General features: G+C 45.1%; 3 non-coding genes across 3 annotated transcripts; 2 read left to right on the forward strand and 1 right to left on the reverse strand.

The window, feature by feature from the left end:
- Positions 1 to 4,053: 4,053 nt before the first annotated feature.
- On the reverse strand, positions 4,054 to 4,125 carry TRNAE-CUC (transfer RNA glutamic acid (anticodon CUC)). Its single transcript has one exon. It is a non-coding gene; the product is annotated as a tRNA-Glu (tRNA).
- A 3,618-nt stretch (positions 4,126 to 7,743) lies between these two features.
- TRNAE-CUC (transfer RNA glutamic acid (anticodon CUC)) lies at positions 7,744 to 7,815 on the forward strand. Its single transcript has one exon. It is a non-coding gene; the product is annotated as a tRNA-Glu (tRNA).
- A 1,845-nt stretch (positions 7,816 to 9,660) lies between these two features.
- On the forward strand, positions 9,661 to 9,732 carry TRNAE-CUC (transfer RNA glutamic acid (anticodon CUC)). The gene has a single exon. It is a non-coding gene; the product is annotated as a tRNA-Glu (tRNA).
- The last annotated feature ends 13,981 nt before the right edge of the window (positions 9,733 to 23,713 follow it).

Below are 23,713 nucleotides of genomic sequence, written 5' to 3' on the forward strand. Positions count from 1 at the left end.
AACCTGAATTTGTCCACTCACAAATTGTCCACTATGTAATAAAGTTGCCATGTAGTGACTGGTGGCAGAACTATAGCTAGACTAAGGATGTGAATAAATAACCTTCATCTGAATCAATTTTGGTTCTTCTGGGAGAGTTTTTTGGTGTAATTTTAGTTTAGCAATTGTGGTTTACAATTTTACAATACTGTCGATGGTAAGACTTTATGCATAGAGCATTCCAACATCTGACCTTCTGCCAGACAAATTCTTTCCCACTGCCACTAATTCCAGATACCCCTCCACTCCAGGTACTCCTCCAGATCTCATGGAGAAGTCTGGGAAGAATTAACCACCAGTTTCTGGTTTTTCTCACACTCCAAAGTGTGAATCTTCAACTATTCTAAGCAACTATATGGTATGATTCACTAAGTGAATCATAAGCAAATAAGTGATAGTTTTACACTGACAAAGTTTCCAGGCAGGCTTTTCTAACAATTAGAGTGATCCAACAATGTACACAGTTTAGTTAGAATTATCTTCTCTTTGATTTTTTTTTGAGGAGAAATTCCTTTTGCACTCTAGATAATAAACTTGCCACAGTCGGCAATATTTAACAAGATGCCAATGATCAGTTGTCAGAGAGTCTATTACTCTATTCAAGGGGATCCTGTGTTTGGTGATGGCTGGGTTGATGGTATCATCCTTTGCAGCCCCAAGTTAATATGGAATTAATGTCGAACTTGATCTTAGTGAGCATACTCATGTCGATAGAAAGAGAGCAGACTGCACTGATCATAACGTTCAACTCGAAAGCAAATTATTCCTTGTAAAATAGCACTCATTTGTGGCCTAGGGACTTTTTTTGGCTAGTCCAAAGCTCTTGTGTCACACCCTATACTTTCTGTTGTAACACGCTAATATATCAGGAGGAAGAAAGCAAATCACAGTATCCCCGACTCTCAATTTTTCCTTTCTAGTCCCAACAGCCAGTCTTCTTTATGTCACAGCCCCAAATGTGATTTAAATAGCCAGAATCTTGAAACAACCCAGATGCACTTCAACCAATGAATGGCTAAAGAAACTGTTGTACATATACACAGTGGAATATCAGGCAGTCTTCAGGAGAGATGAAGTCATGAAATTTTCCTATACATGGATGGACACGGAAACTATTATGCTGAGTGAACTAAGTCAGAGGAAGAGAGATAGACACAGAATAGACTCACTCATCTACAGGTCTTAAGAAAAATAAAATACATGATTGTAATAATGCCCAGAGATAATAGAGATGAGGGCCAGAAGGACCGGCTCATGACAAAGAACGATAAATGCAGTTAGGCAAATAACTACTACCAACTATCATGACAAAGTTAATGAGTGAGAGAAGTACAGTCCTGGCAGGGGTGGGGGAGTTTGGAGATAGAGGGCATAAGTAGTGGGAAAGTTGCACTGTTGAAGGGGGGGGGGGGTGTTCTTTTTATGACTGAAACCAACTACAATCATGTTTGTAATCATGGTGTTTAAATAAAGATATTATTTAAAAACCCTAAAAAAAATTAAGGGCCCGGAGAGATAGCACAGTGGCGTTTGCCTTGCAAGCAGCCAATCCAGGACCAAAGGTGGTTGGTACGAATCCCGGTGTCCCGTATGGTCCCCCGCGCCTGCCAGGAGCTATTTCTGAGCAGACAGCCAGGAGTAACCCCTGAGCACCGCTGGGTGTGGCCCAAAAACAAAACCAAAAAAAATAAATAAATAAAACCTGGAAGCTGATTCCTACTGCATGACATAGGTTTTCTGGTGAGCTGGGGAGTGGTGGGGGGGGCACCGTGCAACATGTTATATGACCACCTCTCCTAGAATAAGTTTGCTGATGATCAGCTAGGTCAGTCTGTGTGTCCAGGCATTCTTGAATGAGATATCCATTCTGTTTTGTTATTTGTGATTTAGATTGACCAGAAGATTTTTCTTACAAATTGAGAAAAGAAAAAAAAAAAGTGAATGGGACCTGTCGCAATTCTGCCCTTGATGGGGTTGACTGATGGAGGGATGGAGGATGATGCCTTTCTCCTGCAGCTCGGACCATGCGTCTGTTATCCTGTTCAGCTGGCAGTTCTGAGGTGAATGTGGCCGGAAGAAAGCTAACAGGCAGTCAGGCTTCTGAAGAAAACAGCTTTTATTCTGTGGAAGAGGCTGAAGCCAAAAGGCCCCAGAATCAGCCCCAGGAAAAAAAGCCCTCACCTTCCACAGACCCTTGCTTTTATACCCCAGAATCAGGTAACACCCTAGGGTGGGAGCAGAATGCCAGGTCACACCCTAGGGTAGGGCACAATCACAGATCAGGATAGGGTCAGTAACATAATAATCCCATTGAAATGTTTACATACACAATAGGGACCCAGAGGCCAAGTGGTCTCAGGAGCATTGAGTGGGGATAAAGAATGGTCAGACCTAACTAAATACCCGAGCCAAAGTCAATGACAGTAGAATCAAGAGACCCACACTATAACAAGCTAAACTCAAAATGGACCTATTACACGAGTAGTTCAAGAGATTAAGGGTGGAGGTATGGGATGCATACTTGGAACTCTGGTGGAAGGAGATCAAACAGCAGTGGTAGGAATGGCCCTAATTCACTGTCAGTATGTGCCTGAAATACAAATATGGATGACTTGTAACTCACAATGGTCTCAATAAAAATATTAAATTAAAAAAAGGATAAGTGACAGGTTCTAGAGTTTTTGAAAACAATTTCAGTTGAAATTGAAGAGATAGCACAGCGGCGTTTGCCTTGCAAGCAGCCGATCCAGGACCAAAGGTCGTTGGTTCGAATCCTGGTGTCCCATATGGTCCCCCGTGCCTGCCAGGAGCTATTTCTGAGCAGACAGCCAGGAGTAACCCCTGAGCACTGCCGGGAGTGACCCAAAAATAAAAACAAAAAAAAAAAAAAAACAAAAAAAAAAAGAAAACAATTTCAGTGGAATGTTCGCAGTATGTTTTAAGACAGAATCTGCTTTGTGAGGGGATTTCTGCGAGGAAAAAACTAATAGATTATGCAAGGCCTTATTTGTCTTAGAAAATTTGCCCAGGATTTCCTGGGTGCTTATTTAACTTTCAGATGAGGGTCTGGAGCCATAGAACAGTGGGTAGGATGCTTGCCTTACACACAGCCAACCTCTGTTTAATCTGCAGCACCCATTATGGTTCCCTGAACCCTGCAGGAGTGATCCTTGAGCACAGATCCAGCAGTAAGCTCTGAGCATTGCCAAATGTAGCCTGCACTCAAAAAGGAAAAAATATATCTTTGGGAGAAGAAAGATAGTATAATTTACTGAGTAAGGTCGTGAATGCAACTGACCAAGATTTGATCCCCAATATCTCCTATGGTCTCCTAAGCCTGCCAGGACTGATTCCTGAATTCGGAGCACTGACAGAAAAACCACTCCCCAACTCCCCCCCAAAAGAACTAAAGAACAAAAAGAAAAATTTGAAAAGCAGAATGTGACTGCCGGAGGTCTTAAGAGAATGAACTCATGCCTCAGGAGCCCAGATGAGGTTTTCGACAGAGAGAGGCCACCTGCCAGCACCCCGGGGCCTGGAACCCACCGGCAGCTCTCCCAGGGTCGTGCAGGGGCGGCGTCGAGCCCGAAGGAGCAGGAGGGTCCGAGCCCGGAGCAGCGACAGGCCCCGAGGGGTGGTGCGGGTCCGAGCTGCGCAATGAAGAGAAGCCACAGTGGCTGGAGACGGGCTTGGGCGTGTGTCCCGCAAGAGGCACCTGGCCGAGGAGGAGGAGGCGCCCCGAAACCCCAGGAGGAATTGCCCCCCGAAGTGAAGCCCCCAGGCAGGAATGGCCTTAGCAGCCCCTGGGGAGTCCGGCCTAATGTCCCGGTTTGGGGATCTGGAAATTCACTGCTTCCCTTGGTGGAGAAACTGCCCTGTCCTTGGAGCTGAAAAGTGACCCGAATGCCCAGAGCTGGAGGATGAGGCACCGTTACTCCTGGCACAGTTCGTAGGGGTTGGGGGGCTAGAGTAGAATGAAACATAGTTTAGCCCCCCACTCCTCCAAAAAGAGGCTTCCCTGACCGGGAATCGAACCCGGGCCGCGGCGGTGAGAGCGCCGAATCCTGACCACTAGACCACCAGGGAGCGGGGCTAGCCAACTTCAGGCATCTCAGAGAAGGTTCCGAGACGGAAGCTCCGCGGGAAGGGCCGGAGGGAGGCCGGGCAGACCCAGCCTCGCCCCGCGCTGCCTCTCGCTTTCGTGGCTGCGCGCCCGGTCGGTCCCGAGCTTCCCTGGACTCTCGCGACGCAGAGGCGAGCGGACAGGCTCGGTGCGACTTGAGCGCCACTGCGCGCCTGTGCGCGCGGGTTCAGACGCGCTCGCTCGGCTGCCGGCACCAACTGTGCTCGGTTCCCTGCAAGCTTTGAGTCTGTGGCGGAGTTGCGAGCATGCAGGTGGACGACAGCACTTGGCGATCTTGAATGTGGAGGCTGGAACGGAAGGCTGGCGGCCGGGACAGGGCGGCGTTGCAAGGTGGCACCAAGTGTGCGTGCGTCCAGGCGGCCAGAAGAAAGCGAGACTTCGGGGCCCGAGCGATAGCAGGGTGGTGGGGCGTTTGTCTTAAATGCGGGCCAGACAGCACGGAGCCCAGTTCGATTCTCAAAATACAAAAACAAGAAAGCAAGATTTCGGATGAGGTAATCACTTCGACCTGCGACCAACTATACAGCAAGTAAAATAGGAAAACCTAAGAAACAAATTACTTTGTAATCAGAAGTATCTGTCAAGTGCTGAAGAAAGTTTTGCAGCGAAGTTTGGTATAAAGCTTACACTAGCATAACGAAGGATAAACTTCACCCAGGAAATACAAAATTTTTACAAAAGGGCATCCCCAACTAAGAATTAGGTTGCTTCTGTCTTGCATCATCCGTGTCATAGGTGCACTGTAAACACACGGTTACTTCATACACCCAACCTTCAAAACTCTGCCGATAGTCGTCTTATAGTAGGTGCTCTCAGCCAGGTATCGCTTGCACAATGTAGGATTTAGCAGAGTATTGTGGCAGAAATGACCAGACTTTAGGCCCTGGGACTCTTCATCTCCATACGCCCCGCCCATCAAGGATTACAGTGGCTTCTTCTGATGTTTAGCAAACTAAGGAGATTGGTCACTTGTCGCACAGATGCACTTTCGAGTTCGATCTCTCCTAGTCCACGTAGAAGGACTTTCCTAGGGAGTCCTCCAGCTCATTCGAAAGGTTTCATGCTACGAAGAAAATGAAGGAAACGGACCTCCTCTCGTTGCTGCAGAGCCTCTGGTTAGGAATCAGAGACTGACAGCCAGACATCCCAGGAAGGGCTGGAGCTGCAGTGCAGGTGTGAGTTGTGCTCCAAACTGCATTTTCCTTCGACCCTGATGCTCCTCAGCATTGGGCCTGCATCTTGATGTTGCCTTTGCTGAGGTGGGATACGGGGGTGAAAAGCAGCTGTCAAGGATTTTCTGCAAACAGAAGCCCCAATCACCAAAGCTTAGCAGCTGCCGCTAGATAGATTCGAGGACACTTCCTTAAAGCCAGCCACAATCACTTGGATGGCAATTTTGTTTGTGTAAGAATGTTGACTTACTTGATTATTAGGATGAAAAAAAAAAGGGGTGCGGACCATTTGTTCAAGGCCAAGAGTCTTCAGGGGTATCTGAGTTCTTGGTCTATCTACAGTAATAAACTTCTTTCCCTTCCACCATCTAGGTCAATTCTTGATTCAGTCCTTAAAATGATCTGTTTGATATGTCATCCCAACAAGCTCCTGCTAAGGTGTACCAGCACAAGTCATGGTACCAAAATCAGTCCTATGGTACTTCAAATTCAACTACCAATAACTTTGTATGCCACGATTCTTTAAATAATTATAAGACTCTTGAAAAGCACTCATAAACAACCAATAAACTCATAAACCTGGCAAGTTAAGTTTATAGAATCTGGAATAATAATGACAGCAATTAGGTATTACACTTATGCACTGTACTCTTTAATTTATGCTTTCATTATCATTATGATTTTAGCTTTTGGCTATACAGTACAACCTTCACACTTACTCCTGTCCCTGGACTCAGAGATCAGACATGGCTGTGCTCTAGGAGAACCATATGTTTTACTGGAGATTAAACCCACTTCAGCATTGTACAAGACAAGCATCTCCTCAGCTGAACTATCCCTATAATTTACTCTTATAACTCTTAGAATATTTAAGGCTTTGATCATTTTTTTCCAAAATCTATGCAAGGACTAAAAGATTGTCCAAGAGGACTCAGTGTTCCAGCATATGATAGTTGTTTTATGATCTAACAAGCAAAGAAACACAGAGACCACCAGGATGATATTCCGGTTCTTCAGGATGTTGCTAGGTCACTAGGCCTACACCCCACAACTAGGGATTGACCCCCAGATTCTGACTGACCATGCAAGATAGATACTAAAATCTAATTAATTTTACGAAAAAAATGTCAGGGGGCCTGAGAGATAGCACGTTGGTAGGGCGTTTGCCTTGCATGCTGCCAAACCAAGAGTGACCAATTAGATTCCAGGCATCAAATATGGTCCCCAAGCCTGCCAGGGGGCGATTTCTGAGTGCAGAGCCAGGAGTAACCCCTGAGCGCCGCTGGGTGTGGCCCAGCACCCACCTACCCAACCAACCAACCAACCAACCAATCAAGTTCAAAAAACAAAAAGAAGGGGCCTGGAGAAATACAGCACAACGGCTGGAGAAATACAGCACAACGGTAGGGCATTTGCCTTGCACGCAGCTGGTCCAGGACAGGCTGTAGTTGGAATCCCGGCATTCCATATAGTCCGCCATGTCTACCAGGAGCGATTTCTGAGCTTATAGCCAGGAGTACTGAGCGCCTCCGATGTGATTCAAAAACAAACAAAAAAAAATGAAAAAAAGAAAAAACAAGAAGAAGGAATTTCAGGGCATGAAAGGTAGTAAGACTGGTGGCTCTTGACTTGCATGAGGCCTATCTGCATTCAAGCAATCATCTGCTTCCGAGGCCCCTCAGGCCTGCCAAGATTCTAGAAGTGCCAGTGACACCACCATATATAAGAGAAACATCTCCAGGGTACATAATAATAGCTAAGTAATTCTATAGATTGGGTCATCGCTTGCATCAAAACTCCCTGGAAGCACTCACTTGGCTGCCTTAAGGAATTTTTTCCAGTTTGGAGAGCAACACAAGTAGCAGAGTTCAGAGACCAGATGAGGGAGGATTGGAAGAAACGGCAGGCACCACAAGCATGAAAAACCTCTGCTTGACACTAACTTACTAGATAAGAGCGCACACGCAGTACCCCACTGTGCAGCTGTGCAGTCGAGTTTCCACACCTGGGGGGGAAATTGCAGGAGTCAGCACACCGGAGTGTGCTTATTCCAACTGGCATTTTTGTACTAGCATCTTGTTAAGTCTCCTGCTCCATTCTAGGTTCATGTCTGCCCCCCTGGATGGCAAGCTTTGCTTTCTAAGAGCGCGACCTAGCCTTACACAAACTTAGTATTTCCCTTGCACGCCGCCGGTCGACCCGGTTCCATCTCCAGCTTCTTCATCTCCAAGCTCCCTGGCCCACGCTTCCCGCCGCCTGTGCGCTCGCAGCATCGCCACCAGACGCAAAAGGTTGCGAGCAAATGGAGGAATCGCACCCAGAAGGTGGATTGCGGGGCGCGGTCTGGCCCTTCCCATGGATGGAGCCTCCTTCGCGGGAGTTCTCAGCTCCCTGGTGGTCTAGTGGTTAGGATTCGGCGCTCTCACCGCCGCGGCCCGGGTTCGATTCCCGGTCAGGGAACTTCCTCTTTTGGGGAGTGGGGGGCTAACCTAAATTTCATCTAGTCTAGCCCTACCCCAAGCGGACTGTGCGAGGGGGCAGCGAGGTGCCTCTTTTCAGCTCCAAGAAAAGGGCAGTTTGTCGACCAAGGGAAGCAGCGAGTTTCCAAATTCCCAAACCAGGGAGGTAGGCCGGACTCCCCGGGGGTCTTCACTTCGGGGATCGCTTCCTCCTAGGGGTTTCGTGGCGCCTCCTCCTCGGCCAGGTGCCTCTTGCTGGACACACGCCCGAGCCCGTCTCCAGCCACTGTGGCTTCTCTTCATTCCGCAGCTCGGTCCCGTCCCGCACCACCCTCGGGGCCTGTCGCTGCTCCGGGGCTCGGACCCTCCTGCTCCTTCGGGCCCCAACGCGGCCCCTTCTCCCCTGGGCGAAGCTGCCGGTGGGTTCCAGGCCCCGGGGTGCCGGCAGGTGGCCTCTGTCTAAACCTCATCTGAGTTCATCCTCACGGGGAACCTTTTCGGATGTCTGGGTTCGAAACATGCTCCGTCCTAGGCTGGCCACGAGCAAGCAAACTCCCACAAACTACCTTGCCATCTAAGAGGATGTGGCTGGCTTAGAAGAAAAGTGTCAGCCCCAGTGTTCTCTCCATTTCCCTCCCAGCAGAGGCAACACCAAGATGCAGGCCCAAAGCTGAGGAACTTCAGGGGGAAGGAAAATGCAGTTGGAGCACAGCTCCCACCTGCCCTGCAGCTCCAGCCCTTCCTGGGATGTCTGCTCAGCCTCTGATTCCTAACTCGGCGGTTTTGCAGCAAAGAGGGGGAGGCCCGTTCCCTTCATTTTCTCCATGGCGTGCAAAGTTCTGAAGGAGCTGGAAGACTCCCTCGGAAAGTCCTTCCATGAGGATTAGGAGAGATCAACTAAACGTGTGTCTGTGGGATGAACTACCAAACTCCTAAGTTTGGTAGAAGGAGAAGCCTCTTCAGTTAGGCCTCTAAGGGACGGGTACCCGTAAGGGGTCTGATGTCTGGTGATTTCTGTCAAAATACTCAGCTATGTCCTACACTGTGAGAGCGAGACCTGGCTGAAACTCGCGGCCTAGAGCATCTCCTCTAAGACTCGTATGGTGAGAGTTTGAGGGTGCATTTGGAAAGGGAAAGTCACTGTATGCTTACCATGAATGTATTGTAATGTAGCTTAGGCGAGGGGGAACTCTCCAGACTCATGCTTACCCGCTGGGAATGATTAGAAGTTGGATTCCCCAAGGTGAGGTTGACCCCTGCGATTTCCCCAAGTGTGGTACGCTCGGGTGCATCATTTCTGATAGTGTGGACACAGCGTGTGCACTTCCCCCTGAAATGTTTTGTTGCAGGAAAAGTCTTTATGTACAGTACTTATTTGGCATTCATTTCTAAAGGTACTGGGATCTCTTTATGGTTTCCTGCTGCATTATACAGGTTCCAATCCCTTGCGCGCAAGCTTGGGGTTTCTTGGACACGCCGCCCAATCAATCGGCCCTGCTCCATCTCTGCCCTTCATAGTCAAGCGCGCTCGCCCCGGCCACTCCGGGGAAGGGCCCGAGGACAGACGCCTGCAGGAGCCGAAGCCGGTGGGTCCCGTCGGGGCGGGGCTGCGAGCCCAGCGCGCGTGCGCGCGGCTGGGGAAGCGCCTCCAGCCTCGGGATCCGTCCGGGCGAGGCGAGAGGGGCGGGGCTGGCGCGGCGAGTGCGACGGGGGCGGAGCGAGGGGGCGGGTGGGCGGTCGCTGAATTAGGCGCTCAGGTCGCTCGAAGCCGAACGGAGCATGCGCGCGCTTCGGGCGGAGGCTCCGGCTTGGAACCTCCGAGGTGTCGGAAGAGGAGCAGCCACGCTCCCTGGTGGTCTAGTGGTCAGGATTCGGCGCTCTCACCGCCGCGGCCCGGGTTCGATTCCCGGTCAGGGAACTTCCCTTTTGGGAAAGTGGGGGGCTAAACTACGTTTCATCCTAGCCCCCCACGTCCCCAGCGGATTGTGCGAGGAGCTGCGGGGTGCCTCGTCCTCCAGCTCTGGGCTTTCGGGTCGCTTTTGAGCTCCAAGCAAAGGGCAGTTTCTCCCCAAGGGAAGCAGCGAGTTTCCAAATCCCAAACCGTTAGTATTTCTTCTTCCCCGAACGAAGCTGCAGGTGGGTTCCCCAGGGCATTTGCTCCTTATTCCACCCAGGTGCAGAAGAATGGCTGCAATGATGACTCTAGTCTTCTCTTGGCAATAGCTCTCGTCAAATATAAATCAGAAGCTTCGGACTTCAGTGATCTACAAAGAACTCTTAATCATGGAAATCTGCGTACGTGTCAGCAATGATATATAAGGGCAAAATGTAGAATGTATTGTTCCAGAGAAAAAGTGGTGGACAATAGCAACGTCTTTCTGCATTTCTCTGCTTGTAAGATCATCAAACAATCATATGTTGGAACAGTGAGTCCTCTAGGAAATTATTTTAGTTCTTGCTAGAGATTGAGGAAACATGAGTAAGTCTAAGGCATATTATAAAGAGCACATTAATAGGGATAGTTCAGCTGAGGAGATGCTTGTCTTGTATGATGCTGTAGCGGGTTCCATCTGCAGCAAAACATGCTTCTCCTAGAACACAGTCATGTCTGATCTCTGAGTACAGAGCGAGGAGTAAGTCTGAAGGTTGTACTGTACAGTTAAAACCAAAATCATAATGATAATTAAATAGTATAAAAGAGTACAGTGCATAAGTATAATATCTAACTACTCTTCATTACTATTCCAGATTCTATAAACATCACTTATTTTACAAGATCTTGCCAGTTGTATGAGTTTATTGGTGGTTCACGAGTGCTTTTTAATAGTCATAATCCTTTAAAGAGCTGTGGTCTACAAAGTTATTGGTTGTTGAGTTTGAGCTAGCATAGGACTGGTTCTGGTACCATGACTTGTGCTAGTACACCTCAGCAGGAGCTTGTCGGGATGATGTATCAAACACAGCATTTTAGGAACTGGTTCAAGAATTGAGATTGCAGCCAAGGTGGTGGACGGGAAAGGAGTTGCTTCGCATAGACCAAAAACTCAGCTAGCCCTGCTGACTCTTGGCCCAGAATAAATGCCCACCCCGTTTGGATACAACCTAGTAATCAAGCAACTCAACATTCTTACCTCAACGAAGTTGCCATCCAAGGGGATATGGCTGGCTTTGAAGAAAACTGTCCTCCTGGAGTCTATTGGCAGCTGCTAAGTTTTGGTGATTGGAACATATGTGTGCTGAAAATCCTTGCCAGCTGTTTTTTAACCCAATTTTCTTTCCATTTCCCTCCCCAGCAAAGGCAACACCAAGATGCAGGCTCAATGCTGAGGAACATCGGGGAAAGGACTCCCTAGGAAAGTCCTTCAACACAGACTAGGCGAGATTGAACGCAAATGTGTATTTGGGATGAGCAACCACCTGAAGGAGAAGCCACTTCCCCTAGGCCCCATATGGGGCTGGGCATATGGAGATGATGCGACGTAGGGGCTGATATCTGGTAATTTCTGTCACAATACTCCGCTGTGTCCTACACTGTGCGAGGGAGATCTGGCTCAAACTCGCAGCTGTGAACATCTATAAGACTCGCATGGTGAGAGGTCTGAGGGTGTGTGTGTGTGTGTGTGTGTGTGTGTGTGTGTGTGTGTGTGTGTGGTCTGAGGGATGTGTGTGTGTGTGTGTGTGGTCTGAGGGGTGTGTGTGTGTGTGTGTGTGTGTGTGTGTGTGTGGTCTGAGGGGTGTGTGTGTATTCGTGTGTGCGCAGGAAGCTGGTTTCCCCAGGTGTGGCTCAACCATTGCACTCCCAGCACACATGTGACTTCCCCAAATGTGGGAAACTTGACAGCATAATTTGTGGTAGTCAGCTGAGTGGCATTTTCTCCTTATTCCACCAACTTTGCAGATGAACGGTTGTAATGATGATCAAGTCTTCTCTTTGCACTATCTCTAGTCAAATATGAATCGGAAACTTTGGACTTCAAAGTCTACAAAGAACTCTTAATCACGAAAATCTAAATACTTGTCAGCAATGATATAGTATAAGGTCAAAACATCAAATTTATTGTTTCAGAGAAAAAGAGGTGGACAATAATAGCTTCTTTCTGTGTTTCTTTGCTTGTTAGATCATAAAACAGCTATCAGATGTTGGAGCTCTGAGTCCTCTAGGACAGTATTTTAGTCCTTAACTTTGAGAAAAAATGAGCAAGGCCTTAGATATTATAAGAATTATAAAAGTACATTATTATGGATAGTTCAGCTGAGGAGATGCTTGTCCTCTACAATGCTGAAGTGGGTTCAATTGCCAGCAAAACATACGGTTCTCCTAGAGCACAGCCATGTCTGATCTCTGAGTACAGAGCCAGGAGTAAGTCTGAAGGTTATACTGTATAGCCAAAAGCCAAAATCATAATGATAATGAAAAAGTATAAATTAGAGCACAGTGCATAAGTGTAATATCTAACTACTTTTCATTACTATTCAGATTCTATAAAGATAACTTATGATACTAGATCTTGCCAGGTATATGAGTTTATTGACTATTCACAGGTGCTTCTCAATGGTCTTACTTAAAGAACTGTGGTTTACAAAGTTATTGAAAGTTGAGTTTGCGCAGCAAAAGACTGGTTCCATGACTTGTGCTGGTACACCTTAGCAGGAGCTTGTTGAGATGACATATCAAACAAATCATTTTAGGGACTGACTCAAGAATTGAGATTGCAGCCAAGGTGGTGGCAGGGAAAGAACCAGGGGTCCTCAAACTTTTTAAACAGGGGGCCAGTTCACTGTCCCTCAGACCATTGGAGGGTCTGACTATAGTAAAAACAAAACTTATGAACGAATTCTTATGCACACTGCGTATATCTTATTTTGCAATGAAGAAACAAAACAGATACAAATACAATATGTGGCCCGTGGGCCATAGTTTGAGGACCACATAGACCAAGAACTCAGATAGCCCTGAAGACTCTTGGCCGTGAAAAAATGGTCCACACCTGTTTTCTTTCATGCTAATAAGCAAGTCAACATTCTTACACAAACAAAATTGCCATCCAAGGGGATGTGGCTGGCTTCGAGGAAAAGTGTCCTCTTCGAATCTATCTAGCAGCAGCTGCTAAGTTTTGGTGATTGGGGATTCTGAATGTGAAAATCCTTGCCAGCTGTTTTTCACCCCCAGCTTTCCTTCTTTTTCTCTCCCCAGCAAAGGCAACACCAAGATGCAGGCCCAATGCTGAGGAACATCAGAGACAAGGATATGCAGTTTGGATCACAGCTCACACCTGCACTGCAGCTCCAGCCTTCCTGGGATGGTCTGGTCAGTCTTTGATTCCTAACCCAGAGGCGCTGCAGCAAAGAGGGGAGGCCCGTTTCCTACATTTTCTCTCAGCGTGAAAACTTCCGAATGAGCTGGAGGACTTCCCTAGGAAAGTCCTTCCAGTGCGGACTGAGAGATTGAGCTTGACTCTTGTCTGTGGGACCAGCAACCAAACTACTTACTTGTAAGCCACCTAGAGAAGATGCCACTTCAGTTATGTCTCCAAAGAAGTGGGGCTGATGCTGGTGATTTCTGTCACAATACTCTGCTGTGTCCTACACTGTGCAAGGAAGATCTGGCTCAAACTCACCTCTGGGAGCACCTGCTGTATGAGGAATATCTGGAGAGTTTTGAAGGTTGTGTGTATAAAGAGACTGTGGTTTTACAGTGGATGGAGGACATAGGTTGTATGAGAAAGTCTGTAAGTTATAAGTATCGGGTAGATAGTCTCCCTCAAGGCAGGTTTCCCTGTCTGAAGTTTATGCTTTCTCTATGTATATGGTGAATTCTATGAATTCTCCAATAATGGTTAATTTTACTGCACAATTTGTGGCAGAACTTGACATATATTGCATTTTAACTTTGTACTCTTAGTGACAGTAATTTATTTATTGGTTTTGAACCCCGGTCTGTGTCGGGTGAGCTGCATTCAAGGCAATCTCGCCACACTATACTCACTCTGGTTTTGTATTTCTTTGTGTTTCTAAAGCTACTTGTATTTCCGTTTGCCAGCTCTTGGTCGCAAGTCGAAGTGACTACCTTATCCAAAATTCGCCGGCAAATCAAGCACCCTACTGCTATGATATCACTCTGACCCTAAAGTCTTGCTTTACTAAGCCAGTTTGGACTCAAACAAACTAGTGTTACCCTGCCAAGCTGCCCGGCTTTCATCCAACCTTCATGTTCAGTGCTCCTAGTACCACCACAGAGCAAAAAGCTTTCACGGAACTGAAAACAATTTCGGAAGACAGCCCAGTGAGTGCTTCTGGGGAGTTCTAAGGGATGGAAACGGTAGATGTTTTTTTATTAATGACCAATTCTACCCTGGAATTGGACAGCTGAGTCTCGTCTCTACACTGCTGACCACTCACCTCACAGAGCCACTTCTCCCCTTGCTCCCCAAGGTGCTAGCGACTCAGGATCTCTACCAGAAGCCCCAGGCCACAGCCTGCTGCAATGAGCTTTGAGAGACAGGGAGTGCCTAGGCCACACAGGCCCAGGCTTGGGCTCCAGGGATGACCCTGCCTGTCCAGCCAGGTGGCACTAGAAGCTGGAAGCAGGAGGGCGGGGCATACCGGGGTTGAAGACTTGGTAGAGCAGAGGCAGGAAGCTGCAGATGGACGACAAGCGACCATGACAAATGGCAGGTCATGATGGAACCAAGCTCCCCTTCCAGAAAGCTGCACCTCCCCACACCGCAATGTAATAGAGTGTTTTGCCTATGTGTCATATGTACACTAGTGAACAGGGGCTGCATGGGAGGAGTCACTAGGGGAGAGATAGGAACCATGGAAGAAGATAGAGGAGCCAATACAGAAGAGGCAGGAGGAGGTGTCATCATAGAATAGGGAGGTGGGTAGGCAGGAGAATAAACAGGAGCAGAGGGCACCTTCAGGGGCTGAGCAGGCCCTGAAGCCTATGGTACTTCATTAGGCCTCATCCATGTTTGGCCTGGCTGTGAAATGAAGGAGATGCTATAGTTTCTCCCCATACTGATGACTACAGGTACATTCTGGCTTCCAGAGGTGCTGTTCTGGTTCAGCAGTTCTCTCAGTCTTCTCATTCTGGCCTGATGGTTCTTAAACCAAATCTTAATTCTTCCCTCAGTCACATTCAAGCATCTTGCAAGGTCATTACGCAATGCATAGCTGAGAGATGTAATCATTTTGGGGTTTGTTTTGTTTTGGTTTTTGGTTTTTGGGTCACACCTGGCGGCGTACAGGGATTACTCCTGGCTTTATGCTCAGAAATCGCTCCTGGAAGGCTCGGGATCATATGGATGCTGGGATTCGAACCACTGTTCTGCATGCAAAGCAAACGCCTTACCTCCATGCTATCTCTCCGGCTCCCGAGATGTATTCATTTTAAAAATCTTCTCCAGCTCTTTCAGCTGATGTGGGGTGAAGGACGGCATGTAGACTGTTGGGATGTTTTCCTGAGTCTGGGTGCTCTGCTGCTGACTCCCAGCTGTAGCTCCATTGACTTTGCCATCGTCATTCTTGGGATTCTTACCTTCCTTGACTTTGCTGTCATTATCCTCCTTCTGAGGATACTTGCTTTCCTTGAGTTTACTGTCATCATCCTTCTCCTTGGGATTCTTGCCTTCCTCTACCTTCCCCTTCTCCTATTCCTCTTGACCTTCTTTATTCTCCATCACCATCCTCATTATCATCTCGGTGAACTTCTGGCTGCTGTTGTTTGGACTCCTCTGCACTGCCACTTACCTTCTTGCTCACCTCTATGCTTGGGTTCGAGCTCAGGATCACAATTTTAATTTTCTCAATAGTGATGTTTAGATATACTACCTCATCCTTATTCAACCGTGGAAGGTTATCAGAGTCCAAGAATTTATCCATTTCTTCCAGGTTCTCATGTTTCATGGCATAGTTTCTCAAAGTAGTCTCTGATTACCCTTTGAATCTCTGAGGTATGTCTTACACTATATTCACTCTAGTGAGAGGGTTGCTTTTTTTGTTTGTTTGTTTGTTTGTTTGTTTAGGAGTTACACCAGGCGAATCCCTGGGGTTCCTCCTGGTTTTGCAGCCAGAAGTCAGGTTCGGGGGACCATGTGGGAGGTCAGGATTTGAACCGAGATTTGTCTGGGGTTAGCTGCATTCAAGGCAGTCGCCGCATCCATTACACTATACTCACTCTAAATCTCTGAGATATCTGAGTTGATCTCCCCCTTTTCATTACTTTTTTTTGTTTGTTTGTTTAGGGGTCACACCAGATGGCCCTCAGGGGTTACTCCTGGTTCTTCTGTCAGAAGTTGCTCCTGGCAGGCTCAGGGGACCATGTGGGAGGTCGGGATTCAAACCACGGTCCGTTCAGGTCAGTCGTGTACAAGGCAGTCGCCCTATCCATTAACCCATCATCACTTTCCCCTTTTCATTTCTAATCCAGTTTATATCTCAGAATTAAAAAAAATAAAATAAAAAATAAATAAATAAAACATTATTGTAGTAATATCCAGGCATGAGGGCTGGAAGGACTGACTCATAATATGAAGCTCAGCACAAAGAATGTGAGTGCAATTAGAGAAATAACTGTAACCATAACAATGTTAATGAGTGAGAGAAGTAGACTGCCTGTCTCGAATACAGTAAGGAGTGGGGGAGGATGATGATGGGGGCATTGGTGGTGGAAATGCTGCATTGGTGAATGGGGGTGTTCTTTCTATGACTGTAAACCAACTACAATCATGTTTGTAATCAGTGTTTAAATAAAGATATTAAAAATAAACTATCTTATATTGACACTCTATATAGGAGATAATGCCCCAAAATTAGGAAAGCAAAATAAGACTGTGTTCACATATACAGAGCTTGAGACCAAGAAAATTTTTCCAACAATATTTTGTGGCATAGTAAATATAGTTTTCTCTCTGTGTATGGAGTAAGCAATTATTAACTTATGAAAAAGATCTTAATTTGGCCTGTGTTGGGGCTGGAGAGATAGCATGGAGGTAAGGCATTTGCCTTTCATGCAGGAGGTCATCGGTTCGAATCCCAGCGCCCCATATGGTCCCCTGTGCCTGCCAGGAGCAATTTCTGAGCCTGGAGCCAGAAATAACCCCTGAGCACTGCCGGGTGTGACCCAAAAAACCACAAAAAAAAAAAAAAAAAAATTTGGCCTGTGTTATCTGATTCTCTCTTGGAAAATCACACTAACTCTAGAAAGAAGACAAAGATGAACTCTATACTAGGTAACTGTGAAGAATCCTGTATTTCAATTCAGCAGTGATATTAATGTCCTGGGCTCTAGGAATCAGTACTGAATATCCTAGATAGCAAGACAGGAAGCAAATGTTCTTGAGGAATGTTTATTTTCACTATGACACTTGTATAGAACTTTATAATAATATGTCATCAGCAGTTTGAAGACTACAGAGGAGTCATAAAACTCTGTACATTACTGTTGTCTCTTTTTATAAAGCTAAATCATGATGTTTATGTTGCACATCACTTTTGGGTCTTGCTGAATGGGCATTATATCCTGGTAAGATGATGGCCTAAATGATTGACAGAATCCATCAGATAATAGATGAATATCCAAGCTCAATAAAGCACTCACAAACTCAACAAAAAAAAAATCTGATGACCCCATCCAAATAAAAGGATGAGTAGATGAAGAGACATGAAGATATATGAATGGGCAATAGGTATAAGACAAAGTGCTTATAACTCAGGATTAGAGAGATACAAATCAAATAATGTTTATATGCCAGTGATAATGGCACATATCAAGAAAGGAAAAAGCTAATGCGTTAAAAAAGAACGTGGAAAGAACGCGTTGTGGAAAGAAATGAATCTTCCTTTTGTGTTGGGAATGTTATCTGGTTCAGCCTCTGTGGCAATATGGAGATTTCTAAAAATGTAGGAATAGAACTCTTGAAAGCTCCATTGATAACACTTCTTGAAATTTATCCCCCAGTATCTAAATTTGTTTTATATATAAGCTATGGTTTACTATGAAAGAAAGAACAAAATCATGCAATCTGTAGTGATATGGATGGAACTAGAGAATAACATGTTAAGTGAAGTCAGTCCAAAAGAAAATGATAGATACAGAATGACCTCTAACACTTGGAACTTAAAGATACACAAGAAGATAGCAACAAAAAGATAGAGCGGTGGCACAAGCAGTAAGGCATCTGCTTTGCCCGCACTAGCCTAGGATGAACCACTATTTGACCACCCAGCCCCCATGTAGTCCCCCAAAGCAAGGAGCGATTTCTGAGCGCAGAGTCAGGAGTAACCCTGAGCATCACTGGTTGTGGCCCAAAAAAACAAGAAACAAACAAAAAGATAGCAATAAAGATCAAAAGACAATGCAATGGGAGAATTGATCCACATAACTGAGTTTGTTGGGAGGATTGAAACGTAGAATGTGTTCTTGGAGAGGGGAGAAGTGAGTACACTGTAATGGGCATGTTGGAATTATGTACTTAGAAACCACTAATGGTATTGTAAATAAACAAAAAAAACCTTAATCAATAAAATAGTTTTTAAAAAAAAGTAGTTGAAATAATTTTCTGTTTTATAAACTGGCAAAATGACTCAATCTCACATGGCACAAACATGTAATCAGATATACTTTGTTACATGTCTCTACACAAAAGACCAGTGCTCTGGTGGTCTCTCAAGTGTCAAGCATACAACCTTTGCAAATGGAATGCCTGGGCATTATACCCAACAATTGAGTCTTCATATCGCTCAACAATAGTCCTGCTATTTTCTTGGCGTAGGTTTCAAGATTCTACTAATCTTCGGGACCTGATTTGTTAATTAGTTGTATCTTAATTGCAATGAAAAGATTCTTCCCTCCCCTCCTCACTTATGCATTTGACTCTATTTGTCTCTCTGAGCTGTTTTCTTCCTCCCCTTCATTCTCTCATGCCTTTTCCTCTCATCCTTTGCTTTCCATCTTACTTTCTCCTTTCCAAGCCACTGGCCCTTCATCTGCTAACTTTACCTCTCAGTCTTTCCTATCCTTCACACTCTTCTCTCCACCCTTTCACCAGTTTCTACACTCTCAACTCCATACACTTTCCCTAGACCCTAACTTCTTAAAACTATGAGTTCCAATGGTGTGGGTAACTATAATTTAAAGTATGACTGCAAGAAAATCAGCTACTGTAAATTTTGTGAACAAAACAAAATCAAAACGGATTCATAACCTAGTAATGAAGAAAGTTGCTTCTGGAAACTCTTGCTTGTATTTCATTTTTCAGGAGAAAGGAGGACACAATGGAAACTTTCAGAAACTGTCTAGAAGTTCAGCAGTGCTTGCCCAGGATGTAGAGCCTGTTTGGCTCTCCACTGCAAGGATGTAGTGGCTCTGGATGAGGTGCAGGAGAGGGAGCATTGTTCTGGAGGCAGGAGCAAGGGGAGGCAGTGGTCAATCATTTCTAAGTGATGCCCAAGCAGAATTTCCAGAAGATAAAAAACTAGGAGGGTGAGTGAGTGCTGTGTTTCCTGGAGCCTCTTCTTTCTGAAGCAAAGTGTGTATATCCAGAAAGGACAACGTTTGTTGTCATAAAGGACAAAAAAAAATTTAAATACTTAATACATGACAGTTGTTGGAATAAACCTTGAGATGAATAGGTCCCAGAAAGCAGAGTGCTCAAATATCTGGACACCAATCTGCAGAACAGCAAGAACTTCAAAAAGCTAATTGGGATTATTAAGCAGAGGGGAAGATAAGAGGAGCTAACCAGGAAAGAAGACAGCAGGACTCCACCAGAAAAAAAAATGTCAAAGTGAAAACCAAAAAGAAAAAACAGAATGCTCCTGGGAATGGAGATGGTGGCAGTACCAGTGAGATACCTTATCCTCCTCTAAAGAAAAGAGCCCAAGTAGATCCAACAGTTGCAGATGAGGAGACTCTGATGAACAGAGTTGAAGCTACAATAAAAACTCATGAAGAACTAACACCATAGCTGGAAGATGACTGGATCTGAATTGCTTTTCTATTTTCCTGCTAACAGACAGTGGATTTCATTCTAGAGAATCATGCAAATTATAATAAATCTCATGGAAAAAGAGATAATAAGGAATATGCTCTCAATATAGTTGTGGCAGGGATTAAAAAAGTACCTCAATGTGGTTTTGGGCATTCAACTTCTGTACAGATTTCAGTAGCACAATATGCTGAAATCCTGGCAGACCACCCTGATGTCTCCAATGTCCCAGGTATAGGGTGCACCACATCTGCAGTGGTTCTTAGAATTGGAGGAATGTCCCTCAGGTCAGTGGAATAGACTAGAGTTTTTAGAGAATGCTCCCCAGTTATACAATCAATTAATCATTGATAAAGGGGCAATAAATACAAAATAGAGCAAGCAAAGCCTCTTCAACAAGTGGTGTTGGGACAACTGGTCTGCCACTTGCAAAGAAACGAACATCTAACACCCAGCACAAAGGTCAAATGCAAATGGATTAAAGACCTTGATATCAGACCTGAAACCATAATGTATATAGAACAACACGTAGGTAAAAACAAAACAAAAAAAACTTCATGGCATTAAAACTAAAGGCATCTTCAAGGAAGAAACAGTAATCTCCAAACAATTCAAAGCAGTGATACACAAATGGGACTATATTAAGCTGAGAAGCTTCTGCACCTCAAAGGAAATAATGCCTAGGATACAAAAGCTACCCACAGCATAGTGGAAGCTATTCACCCATTACCCATCAGATAAGGGACTAATACCTAAGATATACAAGGTACTGACAGAACTTAACAAGAAAAATATATCTAAACCATCAAAATATGGGGAAAATAAATGAACACAATTTCTCAAGGAAGAAGTACAAATGGCCAAAAGGTACATGAAAAAGTGCTCTACATCACTAATCATCAGGGAGATGTAAATCAAAACAACAATAAGGTACCATCTCATGCAATACAGTCTGGTACACGTCACAAAGAACAAGAACAATCAGTGCTGGAGAGGATGTGAGGAGAAAGGAACTCTCATTCATTGCTCCTGGGAATGTCGTCTAGTCCAGCCCTTATGGAAAACAATATGGATATTCCTCAAAAAACTGGAAATTGAGCTCCCATTTGATCCAGCTATACCACTCCAAGGGATATACCCTAGGAACACAAAAATACAATTCAAAAATCTCTTCCTCACACCTATATTCATTGCAGCGCTGTGCAGCGTTATTTACAATAGCTAGACTATGGAAACAACTAAGATGCCCTTCAACAGATGAATGGCTAAAGAAACTGTGGTGCGGGGCCGGGTAGGTGGCGCTGGAGGTAAGGTGTCTGCCTTGCAAGCGCTAGCCAAGGAAGGACCTCGGTTCGATCCCCCGGCGTCCCATATGGTCCACCCAAGCCAGGGGCGATTTCTGAGCACATAGCCAGGAGTAACCCCTGAGCGTCAAACGGGTGTGGCCCAATAACCAAAAAAAAAAAAAAAAGAAACTGTGGTGCTTATACACAGTGGAATATTATGCCATCAGGAGAGATGAAATCATCCTATCGATGGATGTACATGGACTCTATTATGCTGAGTAAAATAAGTCAGAGGGAGAGAGATAGACACAGAATAGTCTCACTCATCTGTGGGTTTTAAGAAAAAGAAAAGACATTGGAATAATCCCCAGAGATGAGGACCAGAAGGACCAGCTCAAGATATCAAGCTCACCACCAAGAGTGGTGAGTTCAGTTAGAGAAATAACTACAAGGAAAACTATCATAAAAAGTCAGTGAGTGGGGCCGGAGAGATAGCATGGAGGTAAGGCATTTGCCTTTCGTGCAGGAGGTCATCGGTTCGAATCCCGGCGTCCCATATGGTCCCCCGTGCCTGCCAGGAACAATTTCTGAGCCTGGATCCAGGAATAATCCCTGAGCACTGCCGGGTGTGACCCAAAAACCACAAAAAAAAAAAAAAAAAGTCAGTGAGTGCAGGACCAAAGGTGGTTGGTTCGAATCCTGGTGTCCCATATGGTCCCCTGTGCCTGCCAGGAGTTATTTCTGAGCAGACAGCCAGGAGTAACCCCTGAGCAACGCCGGGTGTGGCCCAAAAACCAAAAAAAAAAAAAAAAAAAAAAAAAGTCAGTGAGTGAGGGATATAGAAAGCATGTCTCAAATATAGGCGAAGGGTGGAGGAGAGAGAATATGGGACATTGGTGATGGGAAGGTTGCACTGGTGAAGGGGTGTGTTCTTTTAATGACTGAAACCCAACTATGATCATGTTTGTAATCTCAGTGTTTAAGTCAAGATATTATTATTATTATTAAAAAATAGAATACAATATAAAAAAGTAATTGAAGGAACATTCACTTACACACCTTTGGATGAATTCTCTCCATGTTTTTCAAAACACTTGGCAAAGAATTCTGGAAATCTGTTTGGTGCCATCAAATATGAAGTGGTGCCCCCGTGTACAATCAGGAAGAAGCATGAGGAGCAGACATTCACTCTCTTAACTCATGTTTGAGACCTCAGACCACACGTCTGTTCTTAGTTCTCTTGTACACTTGCCTTTTGAAGACGTTGACGTTTAACAAACTTGATGTTGATTTTCTGTTTGAGTTTTAACTCAGAATATAACAGGGGCTCTAGCTTCTTTTCTCTTTCTTTTTTTAAATTTATTTAAAGGAAATATATCACATAGTTGACACAATTGATCATAATACATTTGTTTCAGGAAGAACAAAGGAAAAGTTAATAGAATAGAAAAACTAACAAGATGGAAGAGAAAAGGTTCAGTAACAAGTATATTTTTGAAAAAAATCATTGAATCACCAGTTTTTTTCTTTTTAAATTTCAAAGTTGCTACCAGTGTAGTTAGTAATGGATGGTGAAATATAGACTATAGTGTTTCATTGCCTGGTTGACAAAGCTGCTTGCGAATGCTTTTTTGTTTGTTTGTTTGTTTGTTTGTTTTGGTTTTTGCATCACACCTGGCATTGCTGCTTCTAGTCCCATTCCTTTGACACTATTAACTTGGATATTATGTGCTAATGCCATGACTGCTAGAGTATATCTATAGAATGGTATACTATACAGCTGTTTGGAAAAATTTGCTTTTCCATGATGGATATGGAAAGTATGATGTTAATTGATCACAGTCAATGATCACAGTCACTTTGGGGATATAAGAAAAATGAGAGATGATGTGGTGATAATATCCAAAAACAATAGAGATGAGGATCTGAAGGACCAGTCCATGGTAGGAAGTTTGCCACAAAGAGTGGTGAATGCAATTAGTGTAGTGAACAGTCGCACTGTGACCATGATAGTTGGAACTGATCACTCTGAACTAGGTGCTCAAAGGGGAAAGAGTGATATGCATGGCATCTCTGCATTAACAATAGTGCAAACCACAGTGTCTACAAATAGAGAGGAAGAGAGACAGAAGTAAAATGCCTGCCACAGAGGCAGGCAAGGAAGAGTGAAGGGAAACTGGAGACATTGGTGGTGGGAAATGTGCACTGGTGAGGGTGTATGTGCTTACATGTCTTTAACATTTCCTCTCTAAAGTGCTGAAGAGAGAGGTTATCTGGGTGGCTGATGTTGGGTGAGTCTTCAGAACTAGCCTCTTCAGTCACAAGGTGTGGTTGGGTTCTGTGTTGTTTTCACATGTGACCTTGAGTATTTGTGCCACTTTTTTTTTTTTTTTTTTTGGGTCACACCCGGCAGTGCTCAGGGGTTACTCCTGGCTCCAGGCTCAGAAATTGCTCCTGGCCGGCACGGGGGACCATATGGGACGCCGGGATTCAAACCGATGACCGCCTGCATGAAAGGCAAACACCTTACCTCCATGCTATCTCTCCGGCCCCATTTGTGCCACTTTTAATGTGTTGTGTTGAGCCCCTTGACTAGAAGAAATAGTATGTCAGAAGGGAGAAT

This window comes from Suncus etruscus, chromosome 10, assembly GCF_024139225.1.
Source record: "Suncus etruscus isolate mSunEtr1 chromosome 10, mSunEtr1.pri.cur, whole genome shotgun sequence".
Lineage (NCBI taxonomy): Eukaryota > Metazoa > Chordata > Mammalia > Eulipotyphla > Soricidae > Suncus > Suncus etruscus.